The 19,701-nt window shown below is 43.4% G+C and overlaps 1 protein-coding gene across 2 annotated transcripts in view; it reads right to left on the reverse strand.

Annotated features, from left to right (window-relative positions):
• Window positions 1-19,701, reverse strand: part of ZBTB16 (zinc finger and BTB domain containing 16) — a 168,576-nt gene that overhangs the window by 15,028 nt on the left and 133,847 nt on the right. The gene's annotated exons all lie outside the window — the stretch shown is intronic.

Consider the following 19,701-nt stretch of genomic DNA (forward strand, 5'->3'; position numbering starts at 1 on the left):
CAGTATCAAGAATGTATTATCACAGTACCCATACCTGATTAAACTGGCTGAGAAGCAAATTAAAAAATAAAGGTTATGAATGTATATATGATGGCTTTCAAATTGAATCAGTTTAAATTGGAAGAAAATAACTTTGTAACGTGCATCTAGAATATGGAGCACAAGTAGTAATTGGGGGGTGGGGGGGATAAAAAGCACTTAACTTGGGGAGGGATAGCTCAGTGGTTTGAGCATTGGCCTGCTAAACCCAGGGTTGTGAGTTCAATCCTTGAGTGAGCCATTTAGGGATCTGGGGCAAAAAAAAATTGGCAATTGGTCCTGCTTTGAGCAAGGGGTTGGACTAGATGACCTCCTGAGGTCCCTTCCAACCCTGATATTCTATGAGTCTATGATTCTGAAAGCACCTCATTGGTGATCATGGACCAAGACAGAAAAGTGCTTTTGGTTCATCTTTATCTGACACTAATAATAAAATCTTTACATGAAGATAAAATCCTTCATCCTAAAGAATTCGACAAGACCTTCACATGCTACAAAGGAATAAGTAGCCTGATGAAATGCAGCTATCTGTAAGGCAGCTGGGGAGGGGAAATGTTGGCCAAATCAGGACACCATGGCAAGCTCGGATTCTGACAAAGAATGGCATGAGCTCTTTAGTGTCCAGGCAGAACTGTTCTGAGGGTCTCCTCTGGAAGAGTCATTAGCGGAACATAGATTCTTTCCTCCTGACCTGATGTAACAAGTCTTGGAATGGTCACCAGAAACCTTTTATGGAAATATATCCTCTGGATGATAAATGTAAATAGTGCTGTATATAGCACTTTTTACATTGCAAAGTGATTTTCACAGGGTGGGCCAGTGTAAGTGTCCTCATTTTATAGATGGAGAAGAGAGGGCAAATGACTTGCCCTTGGTCACACAGCAGCAGCAGAGTCAGAAGTAGAACCCAGGACTCCTGTTCCATCCACTGGACCACACATCATGTAGAACAAACACAGGCTTGGGGAATGGTGCAACTAGCTCAGGTGTTTTATGGTGCACCGGATACAGCTAGAAAGACTTCCATCTAAAGCCCAGCCCTGTAACTACAGGCTCGGCAATATCCCTACTCAGATGCCTCCTTTCCCCCTAACTACAAAGTAGCTATTTTTAATAGTTTTCTGCATTCCCTCTCGGACGACAATCATGCTTTGAACACCAGGCCTATACACCTCAGAGATCTAAGCAGGAACTTCTCTCGAGACACTGAGTATCTCTGTCCCCTTAAACCCTGATGTAAGTGGGACCTAGAGACATTGCAAATGGGAGTAGCTCAGAATTCTGCCCTAGAAACTAGAGGGTTGAATGTAATAGAATAACATCTCCATTATTACTTGGGATGCTTAAGAGAAATACAAACAGAAACTAAATCCTATGAACCACACACGATTATAAAGTTGGCTGCACCAACAGAAGAAAACCCACCCCAGATATTTACACACCACCAGTAAAAATATAAGACTTTTGTGTTATTAAACAATTTTTTTCATTTATGCATAGCTGATTGTTCAGAACCTAAGAGTCAGTGCAAATTGTCTTATGCTGGGAGATTAAGCCAATAAATGCTACCTTTTTGGAGACACATTAAAATGTGGGGACTATGGAAACAAAATTATCTAGAAAATTGTATTAGCAATTCATTAGCAGCAGCAAGATGTGCAAGGTAACCACTGAATGTGCATTGCCCTTAAAAAATAAAAAAGCAAATTTTCCGTATTGTATGTGCCAGAAATTAACTCTGCAGGAATATTGTTGCAAGGCAAGTAGCACCAGGCAAGCCTTCTCGGGCAAAAAAGCCACCACTGCTGCCTGTTAAAAAGTTAACTTGCAGGGCGGGTCAATATACTAGAGCATGCCTGTGCCAAAGCAGCAAATCTGTTCCGACTGCTGGTACAGATGGCTGGGTAGAGGCAATCGAGATAGGAACAAAGCAGCAGGTTTCCATGCCAGGCATCAGACAGGGCTCGCTCTGCATGCTTAGAGGGAATGCTGGCAGGGGAGGTCCGAGAAAGCAGGATGTCTGAAAAGACAAAGCAGGATGCGCCACTGCAAGGACAGGAGCTGTTGTCCTTGACAGACTGCTCAGAGAGCAGCCCACCTGGGTGTGAAGGGTTGTCTGTGGGTGTCAGAGTCAGGTCTCCAATCTCTCTTAGGAAACCACGGTAGGTAGTAACTAGAACTGCTGGCCTAGGAATGAGGGCAGCAGTGACTAACGCATTGTGAAACAGACACCGGACAGCCGTCCTGGTTTGTAACATTGGGATAATATTAATGATAAATCAGACTGCACCATGCATATTTCAGTACCTTTCACCTGTGGATCGCCAAGTACTTTGCTAATGTTAAAGAGGCCACACCTCTGTGAGGGTGGCAGGAACACTTATTTTGCAAATGGGGAAACTTGAGACCCGGATGTTCCCATATGACAACAGTCAAGATGTGAGTAATTGGCCCATAAATAGCAAGTTCTGAATGCTAGTCCGTTTCTCTCATCTCTAGGGAACACTCCCCCTCCCAGAGCCAGGACCAGAATCTAGGAGCTCTGTCTCCTGTTCCTTGTTCTAACCAGACACTGCCATCAGTTAGTTATTTAAAAAAACCATCTGAAGTAAATGAAAACTTACCAGTTATATCACTGACAACAATATAGAATTTTATCAGTGGCCCCCGGCAAGAGAAGGAACGCACTGTACAGGTCTCTAAGCTTGACTTGAACGGCAGTGAAGGCAACAGAAATGCTAATTACTGGTGGAAAGTTGTGATTTCATTAAAGAGAAGTCATCCTGTGCTCACTTAAGGAAATTATGCTTAAATCTAATGGATTTTTAAAAATCAAACTACAGGATGACAGGCAGAAGGAACTGTAGGGACATAAATTTAGCTGTTAACATTTTGGTGCTTGTTTATCCTCAGTTTCCCCCTTGAGCACAAAGCAAATACATGGAATTAAAGGATGCCCAGGTTAAAGCTGTACTTTTTACCGTGCGTTGTACTATCAACTCCCTTGGTTGTACTCAGAAATTTCTGGGGTCTCCTACTAGTGGTTGATTTTCAGCACCCTGGGAGAAATCCTGGTCCCACTGAAGTTAATGACAAAGTTTCTATTGAAAATAATAGGGTCAGGATTTCATCCCTTATATTTAAATCTTAAGTATTTTTTGGTCTATAATTCTTGTTAGGTCATCTAGTGTCCCCCTTGGTTGCAAAAGCATTGTTCCCTAGAGTATATGTGATTACTTTCTTAACGCTTTTCCTATCGTATTATGCAAGGAAACCTTAACCCAGAAATCCTTTGCTGTGGTGGGTTAAATTCAAGCAATTACTCCCCAACGTGAAATGTAATTTTGCACAGGGGAAGGTGCATGTGTGCACACTGCATTGCCAGGCCTCAGGACATGGGGACCTCTCTTTCTGGAACATGCCTCCTGCCTCTGATCTCCAGGGGGAAAAATATTGAAGGAAGGGAGTCCTACTTGTTATCCATTGAGCTTGTCACAATGCCCACCCCCTTCCTGTATCCCACTGCCACTGCTCCAAGAGAGACCTGGGACTCTTTAACAGTGCTTGCCTGTGCTCTGTGTGGTGCTAGCCTCAGATTCTCACCAGAGGAAGGCACTAAATTCACCCACAGAAAATACTTAAAATAAAAAAAAGAACGATGTTTAGTTTGAGGTGAAGCCAGGGGGCTGTCAAAAAGGCAGAGGAGATTTCACTGCACCCGGGTGACGTTCTGGATCATGAATCACAACAAAATCGCTATGTTTATACCTGTGCCGCTTCCATACAAATTAGATCTTGAAGGGAAGCAACAGACAGCGCGAGAGAGCTGAACACAGCTGGAGAAGATTTCAGGTGCAGCACCTTTTCCAACACAAGGCTCTTATTATCTTGAGCTATAAGCGTTTCCCTAATCAAAGGAGCAGAGGCTCTAAATATATAGTGTCTTTTTTGGTAACAGTACAGCAGTTAGCACGGGCATTAGAGAACCACAGAAGGTGTCGGCAGACCACTGAATAATCGTAAGATCGTGGCTACATGACTCTGACTTTCCAATCATAGCTGGTGTCCTATCTGAACTCTCTACCATAGGGCTGGCTCTCCTATTTGTCAGCAAAATAGGTCCCCTCTGAGAGCCTGCATTCATGTTCATAGGATATAATCCTCATAAATAACGAGTCGTCACCACATTCATCAATAACAGTCACCATTTTCGTTCAAGGATGGGCTGGATATGATATACAGGTGCACGCTGACTCGCAGGGAGACAGGTTTCTGTCTGCATCTTAAGAGGATGTAAAAGCAGTCAAGGGAGGATTGTGGACATACAGTTCCCCTTCCTACCATCTATATGTGACAATATTGCCCTTAACTTCTGATTTAGCACTTGATGAATTCTGTCCTTTCCCCCTTTTCAGCCACTCCGAATGAACTGCAGCAGGACATTGACACATGTCAGTGGTTTTCTGCCATACATTAATACCAAATAGTCTCTCTCTAATGCACACTATACAAATTTGGTAAGCTCTCCATACCAACACTAAGTTCCTTTCTTAATGCAAGCTTGTTAGAGATGGCCTTTTCTTTCTAAGATTAAAAGTCTTCAAAGAACCTTACAGCTGTATAATCTTTAATGTAAACTTGGGCAAGGAGAAGGTATGATATGCTCTCATGTTCATTAGTCAGGAGACCAGTGAATCCTCAGGAAAAAGGCTCCCTCTATTATAGATTAAACTAAGTGCAAACAGAATGATTACATTTTAAAACTCTAAATGCAAATGAATATGCCAAACTTCCATCAGCACGTTCCAAGGAAGACAAGCTCACCACGGCTGCCTCCTGTATTTGTTCTGCAGTGAGCAGACAAGTGCATTTCATTATATAGCACCTCCAGCTACAGTAAACAAATTTGTCAGCTCACTAGCTCATTAAGGTGTGTGCCCCGCTACATGTGGGATTTATTGGTACTTGTACAATAAAAGTAACATGAATAGATTTACTAATTTTGTCAATCACTTCAAGGGAGGAGGGGGGAAAAAAACGTTCCAGAGAAAGGACTTTGGAAGCAGAGGCGAAAACAAACAAAAGCATGAATGAAACATTCTTGGAACATTTGGACATTGTAAGTATTTTCAGCACAAAGGACTGATATGACAGTGTGCCTTTTTGGATCTCTGCCACAAGCTCAAGTTACAAGGTGGCACGTGTGTTTGTGTGTATTAAAGTCTCAGTTATTCTGCCTTTGACGGAGTGTATGCAAGGCAGGCAAAGGCTTCGTTTTGAATCCAATGAGGGAAGAATTTATGAAGCAAAGAATTAACACGCACAAAGCGACGCAACCGTTCTACCCCCCATCAGTAAGCAAAGGCCATCTCACCCTCTCTGTTGCTTTTTTCCCGGGGTAAGGGGGGGAGTAAGGGGGGGAATACCAATTGGGCTGCTGACAAAACTCTCCGAAGTGTCCAAAAAAACCAAAACAAAATGGGTCGTGCAAAGTAAATCCCGAGAGGTATGCAGCCTTCTGGTCTGTAACTTTCAAAATGACAGCAGGATCGGGTCAGAGGTCACTGGGTCTGAGGCCTTAAGTACCACAGCCAGCTGTGGAGTGGAGGCCCTGAGCCGGCAGGACGCCTGCCCATATAAATCTGCAATAAGCAGCACCCGCTGAGGGAGAGAACAATGGTCTCCAGCAGGGGTGGAAGGAAGGACAAAGCAGGCAGGCCAGTGCGCAGGCCCGTAACAAATCCTCGATGGCACCACAGGACCCTCATTTGTGAAACTAATTGGCCCCCGATTGAAAAATTGGACTAACTTCAACAACAAGAGTGTTAGAGATGAGCTGCCTTTTGGAAGCAAGGGGAAAAAAACCCACTCAGAACTGCGTACGCTCAAGGACGCACCCACAAAATTAGGGAGGTTGTTTACACCTAAAGGGTACATTGCTTCACAACACATGGCTTGTTAAAGGGGAAATGCACCCACATTCCAAGTGTACCTGATGTCCATCATTAAGCACGTGAATTAAAATTAATTTATATTCGGGGGAAAGGAGACCGACGCGCATGCAAACACACACACGCGTGGCACCTGCAAGGCACAGAACTCCCAGCGTGTGGGACCGTCTGGACTGGATGATCAAAGGAGGTTCCTTACATGCTGGTGGAGGGATAACTTTCTGGAAAGAGATAGCGCCTGCAAAATATAGTTTTAAACTACACCCCCTTCCACCTCTAAACTCCTTCACCCCTATTGCGATGCTTAAAAGTTAACAGTAACTTCCCTGCTGCCTTTTAAGAATACTGAAGTTGGGGGAGGCATTCATGAAAACAGTGAAAGGAGACTATAAATTAGGAGCAGAGCAGCCTGAAAACAGAAGTAGGGAGAATTTTAAGTTAAGCATTAGGAAAGAAGAAATGTTTCTAACTAGGAGGTCACTTAGGCAATGGAATAGTTTGCAGAGAGAGGTCAAGGAGGCTCCTCATTGCTAGAGGTCTGAAGACACGGCTAGCTATGACACATCCAAAGGGTTTAAGTGCAGAAGACAATCCAGCACTAAAGCAGAGGGACACAAGAGAAGACCCAGGAGGTCCTGTCCAGACCTACTGAATATAATTCTAACAGGCAGGATGCAGGCCATGTCTAGAGCAGGGGGAAAAAAAACAACTTGTTTTCAGTCCTGAGGCAGAATTGAAACCCATTTTCAAATGGCTAAGGACAGTGCAATACACAAGGGGGCTTGTGTGGCTCTGCGGGGCACTTTCCGCTATCACTTGGCAAAAGTTTCTAAAATGAAGGGGGTTTTTTAATATGAAAGAAAGTTTGTTGAATGATCAGTAAATCAGGAGGATGTCTACGCAGGATTAGTGAATGAGGAGCTGGCAAAAATACAGCCTCCTGTAAATACATTGCTGCATCATCTCAAACCCACCTGACATTTGGATCAGCGTCTGAGCTTCAAGGCTTGGGCCATCTGATCTGATCGTTTACTTATGGTGCAAAAGCCTTCACTTTAGGGGTGATCAGCATTATACTTCTGTATTACAGCAGGGCTGGAAGCCTCAGCAGAGATCAGGGCCCCACTGTGCTTGGAGCTGTACATACACAGAGTCCTTGCCCCAAGTAGTTTACAGCATACTCAACACATAAGACAAAGGGTGAGAGAAAGGAAGTGTTGTTATTCCCATTGTATAGGTGAGGCATGGAGAGGCAAACTCACTGCGCAAAGGCGTGTCTCAGTCTGTGGAAGAGCAGAAATTGCACCCAGATCTCCAGAGTTCCAGTCTTCCTTCCTGGTTCCCCCTAATGAGCCTAGATACACCAAGCTCCACATTTCTTCCTTGGTATTATTTCCATAGCATCGGCAGTGCGCGAAGGGCTTTAGACAAGGCTGACGAGGCCTCTGATGCAAGGAATTTACAATCCACAGAGACAAAGGATGAGGGATGGGACAGAACAAAAGCAAGTGATGATGCAGTAATGGCTTGCACATCTTCCAACCCAGGGTTCCTCCCGCACTTGGAATGATTTTTAGACTCTTTCATTCCCCTGCCCTCCCTGCCCCCTCCTCCCCACCCGCCATTCTCCCTGAGGACTTTGCCTGTTGGGTTGACAACAATTTGAAGGGAGAGAACCACATTTTACAGACCTCATGAAATAAGTGGGTGGAGGCCTGATAGATTGGAGAAAGGGCCTCAGGCGTCAGGGTTATGTGGTAGAAGGAGCAGAGATCATAGTGACACAAAAGGGGCACAGCTAGTCGTGTGACTTCGATAGAAATAAATAGCTTCCTCTCCCTCCATCCCTGCCCATCACTGGCAGATGCTCAGGAGAGAGAGGGAGAGAGGGAGCGTGTGTATGGATGAGTAGAGGCTAGTTGGCATCCCTCCAAGAAATAACAAGCTTTCTGTCAGTAAAGCTGTGCAGAGGTGACACAGGGTCTTGACCCAACTGATGGCAATTGCCAAGGGGATATGTCTAGACTTCCAAGCCACAGAGACTGCCAGCTCCAGTCCCCTCACCAGGCACCCAGCAAGGTGGCGTAACTTTATCCACGAGGCCGAGACCAATCTTAGCAATAAGCCGCCATCCCCTTGTGAACAAGACGTGAAGATGGCACACAGCGCTGGAACCCACCCAGCACTCCGACAGGTCACGGCCAGGGCCCAACTCCAGATACGGCCACATGTACCAGTGCTTGGCATTTGGGCCAAATTTCCAAGAAGCTCAGAGACCTAAATAAGGGCCAGATTTTCAGGAGTGCTCATCACTCAGCAGCTCCCACCTTGGCGCTTATGACCAGATTTCGGGAAGAGCTCAGGATGCAACGTGCTGCACTCTCTGGAAAAAAAATCAAGCCACTTGCTTTGCTGCTTAACTGGGAGCTGAGCTCATTTGAAAATTTGGCCCTGATGACTGGAACATGTGGCCACAGACAGACAGTAAACTTGCTGAGCAGCACAAGAAACAAACCCCAAAAGGCTAAGGAGGGAGGAAAACAAATCACCGACAAACAGCCAAGTTATTTAAAAAGCACCTATACCCATAAACTACACTGAAGTCTCTGACGGTCGCTGTTAGGAAGCTAGAGGACAACAGGAGTTAGGAACCAAAACGCAACTGATGCACCTAAGTTGCCAGTGCTAATATACACAAGATAAAGACTGGCTCAGCAGTACTCCCTCAAGGGTAAAACAAGGACCATTGAGGACTGAGCCAGTGCACGAGGACAGAGAATGCTGGAATTCCAAGCTGAATTTTATACTTCCTTTTCGGACCCCAGATGGACTGCTGGTGGTGTTCTCCCCGACCCCCTCGTCCAGGACGACTTCAAACGCAAATAAAACCAAAATCTCCAACAAAATGCGGTGCTATTGTTTCCAAGCCACTTAGACATTTGAACGCTCCAGTGTTGAAAGAAAAATCACTCCCAGATAAATAACCCACCACCACACAGACACATCCGAAAAAACAAGGGAGACGAATTTATTCATTTCACTGACATTAATGGTGCTTCTCTCCTTTTTTCCAGGAAGATGATTACAAATTAAGCAGCATTTAAATGCTTTTTACTGTCAACAATTAAAAAGAGAGAATATGGAACAGAAAGTATAGTGGCCATTCATTTCCACGGTAACGGTGCTATCAGAGAACACCAAGGGGCCTTTCCTGTACTGTACGCTGCACAATGGCAAAAAGTATACCATTAATTTTGTAGGACATTCAAAAGCAAATTAAAATATAAAAAGCTCTAGGCACAAAGATAGATACCAAGAGAGAGGGCAGAATAGGTCAAGCTTGTGGAATTAAAGTCTTAGCAACAGTAGAGATTTAAGCATAGCCCTATTACACTACATTCAATAGCCACCTTCTCTTTTTTTTTTCTGAGAGAGCGAGAGAGACTATGCGCTGTTTTCTCAAAGCTTGCAGTAGTAAACAATTAATACAGTGTGTGTAAGTGATGAAGACTTCAAAGACAAGCTATAGCCTGCCATTTAGATTAGATTTTAGATGCAACAAACTGTTTGGAAGAGAGAGGTATCCGATATGTGCAAGACTCTTAAATAACAGATGATTTGAAAGCTGATTTTTAACTGGATTGATACACATTAAAGGGAGGAAAAAACTTTAAACTAGTGGCTGTACGTGGAGAGATTTGTGAGGTGTAGGGTTAAAGCTATTCTTTACTCTCCCAAAAGCAGTATTTTTCACTTACCCATCACCAGAGATTTAAAGACAAACTAGGTATTTTTTAAATACACTTCAGAATATTTCTCCCTTTTCAGAATCCTGGTGAAGAACGTTCAATTTTTTACGAGGTTAGTGAAAACTAGTAATCTTCCCCACTCTCCCCCGGAGTCTGCAGAGAATGGAATAAAAATAAGATTTGTTTGGATACAAGCATACGGGAGGATGCAGGATTAAAAACAACAACAACCAGGAGCCATGTACATTTCTGTACCGTAAAGTTTAATATGCAGGAGGTACGTCAAAGAAGTAAAAGAGACACGTCCCCTTTAAAAGGAAATATAATTTACAGTGTGCAGCCAGGCGGTCCATAGTTTCAATCTCGTTTACTATAGAGAAAACTCTGCTAGCTGTTCTCTATCCCACAAATCCGATTTAATCAGACAAGCCAGTCAGCGTGGCATGAAGTAAAAACGGATAATTAGTAAACAGAGAGCTACTTCAGTGCTTCATTGGCATTCGAGCCGGGCTAGTGTGTCGCATTTAAAATGCAGTCTGATGAAGTTTACAAAATCAAACCATTTGTTACTCCTATTGAAGAGGCTTCAGGCCACTTGCAATTAAATTGGAATTAGTGCTCAGAATGAGATACAGCAAATTCATACTAAAAAGGGATCTGACTTTGAGACATTTGACTTCAAGTCCCCCTCCACCCCGTACGTGTCTCTTTTTCCTCACCCCATCTATTGTAGCTCCCTTACCCCAATTCTGACCCTCCTTCTCCATTCACCTGACGTGGGGTTTTAAATTGATACGGGGAACACAGCTGATACCAACAGCACGGCCAGATGAAGCGTGTATCATTACCATGTCGGAATGGCTGGATCTACCACAGTACTTCGGACCCTCATTGGGTTTTCCTAACTGCATGGTTTAAAGTGATCAAAATGGCCAACTTCAGCTATTCCAATTGCGAAAGGAATTGGATGGGAGAGGAGGGGTGGGAATAACCAGTGGTTCTGAGCGTGTTATGGGAAGGGATATCATCTCTCTAGGATCTCTGCCAAGCTCCCATCAACACCACAGTTGCATTGCCATTCTCTCGTGCAATCCGGCTGACTCAGTACAACCCGTGACTATGCCTAGTGCTTCACCCAGCAGACCATGCAAGAAATGGGCACATGAGGGGAAGGGATGTGAAATTTACACACTTGCCTAAGAGCAGAGAAGTGAAATGGTGGCATGAACCCTACTGGGAAAAATGAGCATTTTATGGGTGGGGAGGCAGATTAGATTGGATTTTGAGGCTGCATGGAGTCTCCTTGCTGATCAGGTACCTATCTTTAGGGGGAGGGATGTAGGAAGAAAACGTTACTATGAACACAGCAAAGAATGTTGTCTCCCAGGCTGAGCCGAAGTCAGGAATAAACAAGGAGGTGCTCCCTACATTAGACCACTCTGAGATTAAGTATACCCTACAGCAAGAGAAAACCTGATGCCTGCTGAGCTGGCCCCTTGAAGAGCAGGGTAAACGTCTCTAGCTATACAATGTGTGGGGCTTTAATCATTGAACAGCTTTTATCTCCTTATCAAATATTCATTCTTACATTTTTAAGCGGGTTTCACTCCATAGCCCTGGCACTACTGTAGGGGCCAGAGGACAGCACATGTATTCTCTCCCATTCCCCAGAAAAAACAAGGCTCAGCCTCTCTTTGAAGGGGCCTCCTTGCTTTCAGGTTCACAAACCCCAAATCGCCTTAACTTCCCTGGTCTCCCAAGCAGCAGGAAGCTCCCAAGTCTGCAGCGTGAAGGGTGCAAACAGCTCGGGGATATTGTGCTGTGCTTTGGATAGCCCGATGCAGTTTAGCCTTCCCAGGGCTTGAACTTCAATTAGAGCTATTAAGAGGACAGGCCCATTTTTAATTTATTCCACAGGGAATAGGGGGAAGCAAGAAGAGCCTAAAATGCAGAAGAATCATATTCAGCCCAGATATTTTCCAACTGCCATTGTTAATTTGCTGGGGTATTTCCCACGTTTATTTGTTCTGCGCTATAAGCTTAGGAGTCTGACTGCGCTTCTCACTCTCCCTGCAGCTTCTGATATTATCGCTCCCCCCAACCCAAGCCTGCTCCTGCCATACCCAGGTCCTGCAGCTGTCGTCATCATATTCTACTGCAAAGTCTCACAAGTTTCCTAGGGCAAATTACAGGCCATTTGACTCTGAATTGTCCTCTGCATGCAACTTCAAGTCTAAATTAATATTACTAGTTTTTATCTATACTAGTTGCCTAGTGTTTCCTTTTTTTAAATTATTATTATTATTATTAAACTGGCTGTTCATCTTTTTAATAACTCTGCCTGTCCCAAACTCCAGCAAATCACTATATAGTATCAGAGATCCTTAATCAGCAATTTACTAGGATGAAAAACCAGAAAGATTCTACGGTATCAACATTTAAAAACAAAGGACACTAAGCCCAATAATACACAGTAAGCATGAGTGGCACTGAAATCCATACAAAGTCATGGGTGGGACTGCTACTCAGCCACTAGACTGTATACCTTTAAACACTTCTTTGGCTGTACAACATGTTCTGAGGGTTCTACACAAAGAAAAGGAGATTCTGGCCTATGCTAAGGGCATACTGTTTGAACAGTGATATTTAAAAAAAGCTCAAAGCAGTTTGAGACAAAGTTACCAAGATGTTATGTACATGGCACTCACCAAAAAACCTCAAAGCATTTTACCCATCTTCTGTAAATATCATTCGCCCCATTTTACAGATGGGAAAACTGAGGCACAAAGAGGCAAGGTGACTTGCCCAAGGTCATACAGCAACTTTGTTGGTAGAATTTGGAATAGAAATCACAGCTCCTGCGTCCTAGTCCTGTGTTCTACCACCACACTATGCCACCTCTTGTACACAGAGGTTAACTTTTTCCTGACACACTAATAACCTAAACATAGTTAAACTGATTAAATCATAACTACATATATATACACACACCCTCCCCCCCCCCCGGGGTCAGAAGCCTTGTACAACAAGTTTCAATCTTCATTCAGTTTGTATGTCTAACCAAACTTTATAAAACATGTGATTTCATAACAGAAATGCCAAATATGTACTCACTATCGTAGGCACAGAAGATAAAGGTTCCAATATAATCCTGCTAAGAAAACAGACAAGATGCCTGGTTCTTGCAATGCTAGATTTCAGAACCTTTTAATTAATTTATTTTCATTTGGACTACTTCTTTATAGAAAGCATCTCATGGACAACTCCGCTACTATTTGCCATTGCACGACATCCCAGTGGTTGCTTACACAGAAAAGAGATATTAGGAAAGTAAATGTATTTTTAGCCGTCTTAATGCAATGCAACAGCTGGAAACAAGTAGCAAGAGCCAGCACCATGTGTTCAGCCAGATGTCCATGGACTACCAGTGGTCCACGGACTATAGTCTGGGAACCACTGAGCTACAAAATAGCCCTTGTTTCAAACTGAATCTGCAGCAGCTTATAGATGGTGAGAATTCTTATTGAAAGACAGATGTTTTGCTTGAGGAGTCTACATAACAGGTTTTCTTAGGTCTTAAAATGACCTAAGTTTAGGTTTCTCCTGGTCTTATGCTACCATCCAAGCTTATCCTTGGTTCTTGCCCCAACCCCCATTTTTATGATCACTTTTCAATGTTGTAATAGTTGTGCTGCTTAGTAGGCTACTGGTAGTGAGCTTTTTATTTCTAGGTTGTCCGTGTGATGCTGGCCTACAATGGCCTGATCCAAAGCCTGCTGCAGTTAGGAGAAGTTTTTCCTGTTGACTTCAGTGGACACTAGACCAGGCCTACGTCATTACCATTTGACTGCAATCCAGTGTCCAAGATGAAACGATTTGCTGCGTTGCAGCCCAGTTGCTAAGGGGCAGATGATTGTAGACCATATTTAGGAAAGCACTTACACACGTCTTAAATCCCATCAGAGTAAAGGGAACCTGAGCAGTTGCTGAAGCGCTTTGCTGAATCAGGGCCTTAATCAGTAAAATCCATTCGCATTGGACGATGTCCCACTTGTTAGCAGTTTCAGAGGAAGGTGCCAAGGATGATCTGAGCACTGGAAACAACTCCCACTCCTAGAGGTTACCCTCCAAGAGACGCCTGAAGCAGCGGGGAGAGAGGTGTTTGTCTGCCGCCTATGCTCCGATTGGTCCAGGGAAAACATGTGGGTATTCAACCCCTCGATCTGCATCTTTCCCCAGCATGGAGTTAAAGCCATAAAAAAGGGCCTTGGCATTTTAAAACATCATCGCAATGGTGCATTTTCTACCATGTTGCCATGACAGGAGAAATAAGTGTACATCCAACAAAGAGTAGCAATATAGCAAAAGATGGCAAAACCAGTCGTTGCCATGTGATGTATGTTTGTTGAAACACTACCTGGGCTGTCTAATGGGATGTTCATTCCCAGTCAGTGGCTCTTTAAAGCGGCTCCCGTGCATCATATGAAAGACTGTACTTTGCCCCAGAACTTTAGTAGATCTGCGTTGCTAAGGCTAAGAAGATTAACCTGATTTCAGTATCTGATTCTGTGAGCTATGATAAAGACAAGAACGACATCTATTAGTTGGCAACATCAAAGCGAGCCCGTATGGAACGTGAGAGAGAGACCTACGCTAATTGCAGTTTTTCTGAAAACCCTTTTATTAAAAAAAAGAAAAAGCGTGTCATCCCAGCACTCAGCAAACCCATCCTTCTAAAATTCTCCCTCTCATGTCACTCCCGTGCAACACTTTTGCATGAAACAATGACCCTATTGAGAGATGATTGCTGTTTTCCGTTAATACTGTAGCAGTGCTGGAATGCTAAAAACACATTCTTTAAAAAAAGATACTGTATTGGAAGGATCTTTCAAAGGCAACACAACAGCACTGTTATGGAGCTGCTGAAAAACACAGGATTGTGCTGCACATGGAGTAAGAGAACAACACAGAGCACCCAGACACACAAGAGGACTGATAAATACCTAGTTTGGTTGAGAGTCAGGAGCTCCTGAGTTCTAATCCTGACTCAGCCACTGACTTGCTGGGGGATCGTAGACACACCACTTAGCCTTTCCGTCTCAGCTTCCCTACCCATAAAATGAGGATAAATGATACGTATCTATGACCTTGTGAGGATGTCTGCACAATGCTTTGAATATTATAAAGCATGACCTAAATGCTAAGTAGTAGTATGTGTTAACATTTGGACAAACCATCCAAGTGCATTTCTTGTCATGTCTTACTTTACTCCAGTCTAACAGATGCAGAATCGAACTATGGACTTCTAAAAGTAATTGTAATGCAATGTTGAGTTCTCAGTCACCTAGACTCCAAGGATTGCAAAATGCTTTACAAACAGTGAGTCCAGCCTTCCAACGCAATTGATTCTGTTGGGCACTATCACCATTCGCAGAATCGGAAACTGAAGCAGAGAGAGCTCAAAGTGACTGGATGAAGGCCAGAGTATGAGCGTGCGGCAGAGCCAGAGATGGAATCCACATTTCAATGGAGTGTGCCGGGACTAGAAAAAACATCCTTCAGTTTTCTCTTTGCAGACATATTTTGGTCTTGGTCATCAGTGAAAATGGAATTTTGCCCAGAGAAATGTATATATGTGACCAAGCAGGGACACATCTAATTTCCCCAGAGGGGGAAACCCAACCAAACAAAAAATATGTTCAAGGAGATGGGAAACGAACACACAATAAACCACCAAAGATACACTTCCTTGTATGTTAGAATCACCATTCATCCAAAACCAGTTTCAAAGCCTGCCTCTGGATTCAAGGACTGAGCTTTCGTACTAATTAACATCTTTATAGAAGGGAAATTCTCTCAAGGGGGCATTTGCTTGATTATTATTATTTACTCAGAGATACCACAACTTTCTTCCTAAGTTTAACGGACTACAGAAAATTAATTCTTAAAAAGCAGCACAAGCCATCTCCTATTCAGCTGCCGATTTTCCTTCCTTTCGTGCCTGTGTAATGCTGTAGCTACTGGGGGAAGAGAGCCCTTCTCTGTAATGGGAAGTAGCTTCAAACAGTAACTGCCATGTTGCCTTGTCTTTTTTCACCCAAATTATGTGTAACTTCCCTACACAAATATTACGAGCAGAGATGGCTGGAAAACGGTCAAAATTTTGATAATGAAAAATGGGGAGGGGAGAATTCCTTTAATTTGATTTTATTTTTTTTTTAGGGTGAAATTCTTTTTTCTCCTCCCACCCATGTTTTGACTAGTTCTTGGTAGAAGCAACCTCCACCAGAAACCAGCAAAGATGCCACTTGAGAGACTTGTATTCAAGAACGATATCAGGGTTCTTGTGTCTTTGGCTGTCCAGCACTGTGAATGCTGCAGCCATGGTGCTCTCTGGAGAGGCAGGAATGGGGGAAAAGGGAAATTTTGGTTGAATATTAGGATAGCTTCTCATCAGCGGAAGAAGAGAGTCTCCTTTCATAAGGCCAAGGTGGAAGCCTTCTCTCAATGACCTGGCATTATCTGGAAGTAGGGAGACTAGATGCCATAATATTATGACTTGGCTGTAGTACTATGAGGCCCAGGAGGTTTCAAGCCCCCATTGTGCTGTACACGCACATAACAGAGTCTCTGATTATTTTTAATCGGAATTTTCTGTTTCTACAACATGGAGTGAAGGAGAGAGCAGGATAAGGAGACATCCAACTCTTCCTCTTTCCCCTCTCCATGGCTGCAGATCTGTGAAGCTATAACCAGATGCCCTCGCTGCAGACAAGGTACGGCACCCACTTGAAGGCTGAAATGGGTGGGTCAGACAGAGATACAACCAGGATAAAACAGGACAGTTGGTAGACATGAGCACCTTAGAGTCTATGTGGGGGACAAAATCCATTCTCAAATCTCAAGGCTCTCAGCACAGAAAGTGGGGTGGGGGGCGGGGAATGATGTCTTTGTTAGAAGACTTTACAGCATATATTTTGGAATCTGAATGGCTATTATTCAAGGGTGGGTACTTGGTTATGTCATTATGTTATACTAGGCAAGCAGTTGAACAAACATTCTTGTACTGGAAGTTTGCTTATGCCTGAGCTGATTAATTCCAAGGACCATCTGGACATTGGGAACAATGTGGTCCCATATCTGAATGACCGGGCACATTAGTCACACCCTCTTCACTCGACCTCTCAGTCCCTAATCTTCACACTTTCTCTCATTCTCTTTTAGTGAGGCAAAATGACCGGATCCGTTTCTCACCTCTCCTTTGGTTGGCGAAGTTCACAGGAGACAAAAGGCCCTGAGCCTCAGTGCATGTTGGTGCAGTAGTCAAAAACGACAGGCTGCATAAAAATGACATATGTGGCTTCCCTCCCACCCTCCACCTCAAAGTCTGGCTTCAAGATTCCCAGCAAAATATTCCTTCTCACACAACCTGTGTATGGGGCCCAAGCAGCTGCTGTCCGTCCTTCCACCTTCTTATACTGCAGGGAAGCAACACCCACCCCAGAGGAGACATTTTACCCCTATTCTCAGTCGCACCACACTGCTGAACTTGGGTGTTAAAAAATGCCTTGCTTCCTTTATTACGGGGGGGGGGGGAATGGGGGGGTGTCTTGTGTTGGTAATCACTGCTCTGCTTGCTTTTGAACAGGACAAATGGAGTCGCAAGTGCTTGCAAAAATAGCCAGATCCAAATAGGTGGCTGCATATAGTTTTATGGTTTCAAAAAACTTGATTGTCCCTTCCGGACAGAGCGTCTCCAATTTTAAATCCTTTGTTCATCTGACACGCATTAGAAAGTCACTACTGCAAGTAGCTCTGCGCCCCTCTGCTGCCCTTCATCATCATCATCATCATCAGTTTACTTCTATTTTATTACACTTTTCGGTAATTGCTCGGGGAAGAATTATTACAAGAGAGCGGGAGAAAAATCAAGTGACTATTAGCAGCGGTAGCTTTATTGCAACAGGCACAGAACTCATTCATTTCATGTTTTGCAGAATATAAAAGCACTGAAACATTTTAATTTTAAATTCTTATCATTGAATTTACTGCTTTTCTCTCACAATGATTTGTGTTGCTTTTTAATTTTTACAGTCTCTACAGAAGCCAGATGCTACCGCCTAGGGCCAAAATAATAAAAACCCACTGCAGTCATGAGTTACAGAACAAAAAAGAAACGCGCAGTTGACAGAAGTTAATATCTCAATTTAACAGTGCTGCTTTGCTAATGATCCTTTGATATGTGTTTATTTAGAAAGGTCTGATCTTGACCTTGAAGGCAAACTGAACCACAAAGTCTTTATGAGAAAAAGAAAAAGACTTTATTTATAGAATGGCTTTGTGTCAATCACTGAAGCAGCTAGATTCGAGGTTAAAAATCACTAAGGAGGGTACGGGTTCATACTGCAAGTGTTAATTTACGGATATAATTTTTGGGGAAAAAATTAAATTTCAAATAAGGACAGGGTGCATGTGTTTAGCAGCCTCGTGAGCTAGGCTAGGACACAAGGTGTTAGTATAGAAATGAGCTGCAATTTCTATTTGCGAACGAAAATAGGGATTTGGTTCAAAAACGTTATTCCAGACAAGCATTAATCCGCTTCTGTTGTTACCACGTATAGCGCTGCCTGCTTTTGAAGACAATAGCTTGTAAAAGACGGCCCAAGGGATACAAATGTTACAGAGATGGATTTCAATGCCCAAAGCTGAAGGCTGTTACTACATAAGCATGGTCACTCTTCAAGCCCAAAGGGGTTGTTTGTAAGAACTCCTTCCACTCAATAGAAGAACCACTGCAGGTCAGACTTTGCCCTCAGAAATGCTTGTCGAGCAAACGCCAACTGCACTTGGAGCTGTACACACATGTCCAACAGCACAAAAGCTTGCAAATCTTGTGTGCACGCATGCACCTGCTGTATTGGCCATCTTGGGATTTTCTGAAAGCATGGGTTTCGGAATAGCAGCCGTGTTAGTCTGTATTCGCAAAAAGAAAAGGAGTACTTTTGGCACCTTAGAGACTAACAAATTTATTTGAGCATAAGCTTTCGTGAGCTACAGCTCACTTCATCGGATGGTAGCTCACAAAAGCTTACGCTCAAATAAATTTGTTAGTCTCTAAGGTGCCACAAGTACTCCTTTTCTTTTTTCTGAAAGCACAGTACATCTAGATAACCCACTGCTCTACCTTCTATGTAAGAACAAGAGTCTGCCCTCCAATCAACTTATTTGTTCTTCATGGTAATTGTACAGTCTCTAAGGTTTTTGTACTGGTGCCCATCGCTGTGTCTGGGCACCAGTTTGCAAGAGGTCTTCATTAATGGGAAATCATTTATACAGTGCCCAAAAAACCCACCCAAAATATGCTAGGCACTTAATGCCATGTTTATTGGATATAATATCAAAGGATGCCTTTTGGAAGAGGATGCAGAGCTAAGAGGACTATGGTGGACTGAAAAACCATGTGGCTTCCTAGCATTGCAATAAAGGCTGGGAAACTGTTTTAAGGAGAGTGATCACTTTAGATAAGCTATTACCAGCAGGAGAGTGGGGTGGGGGGAGAGAAAACCTTTTGTAGTGGTAAACACCCATTTTTTCCATGGTCTGTGTGTATAAAAAGATCTTCTGTACTTTCCACAGTATGCATCCGATGAAGTGAGCTGTAGCTCACGAAAGCTTATGCTCAAATAAATTGGTTAGTCTCTAAGGTGCCACAAGTCCTCTTTTTCTTTTTGTTTTACAGTGTGGTTTTCCCTTATCAGAGACTCAGAGAAACGTGTGTGCCCAGTATACAAAAGGGGACTGGGGAAAGAATTCACTTATTTGTATCATACTGCACTCCTCCACCACCAAAGTGAGTACCCAACTCCAACTTGTGGAAATCCTCTTTTTAGATTGTATTGTGCACACAAGCCATCGAGAATGGGCCCGATCCTCAGTGTGAGTGGAACCCAAGCATCAGAGGA

This window comes from Eretmochelys imbricata, chromosome 22 (assembly GCF_965152235.1).
Source record: "Eretmochelys imbricata isolate rEreImb1 chromosome 22, rEreImb1.hap1, whole genome shotgun sequence".
NCBI classification, from domain to species: Eukaryota; Metazoa; Chordata; order Testudines; family Cheloniidae; genus Eretmochelys; species Eretmochelys imbricata.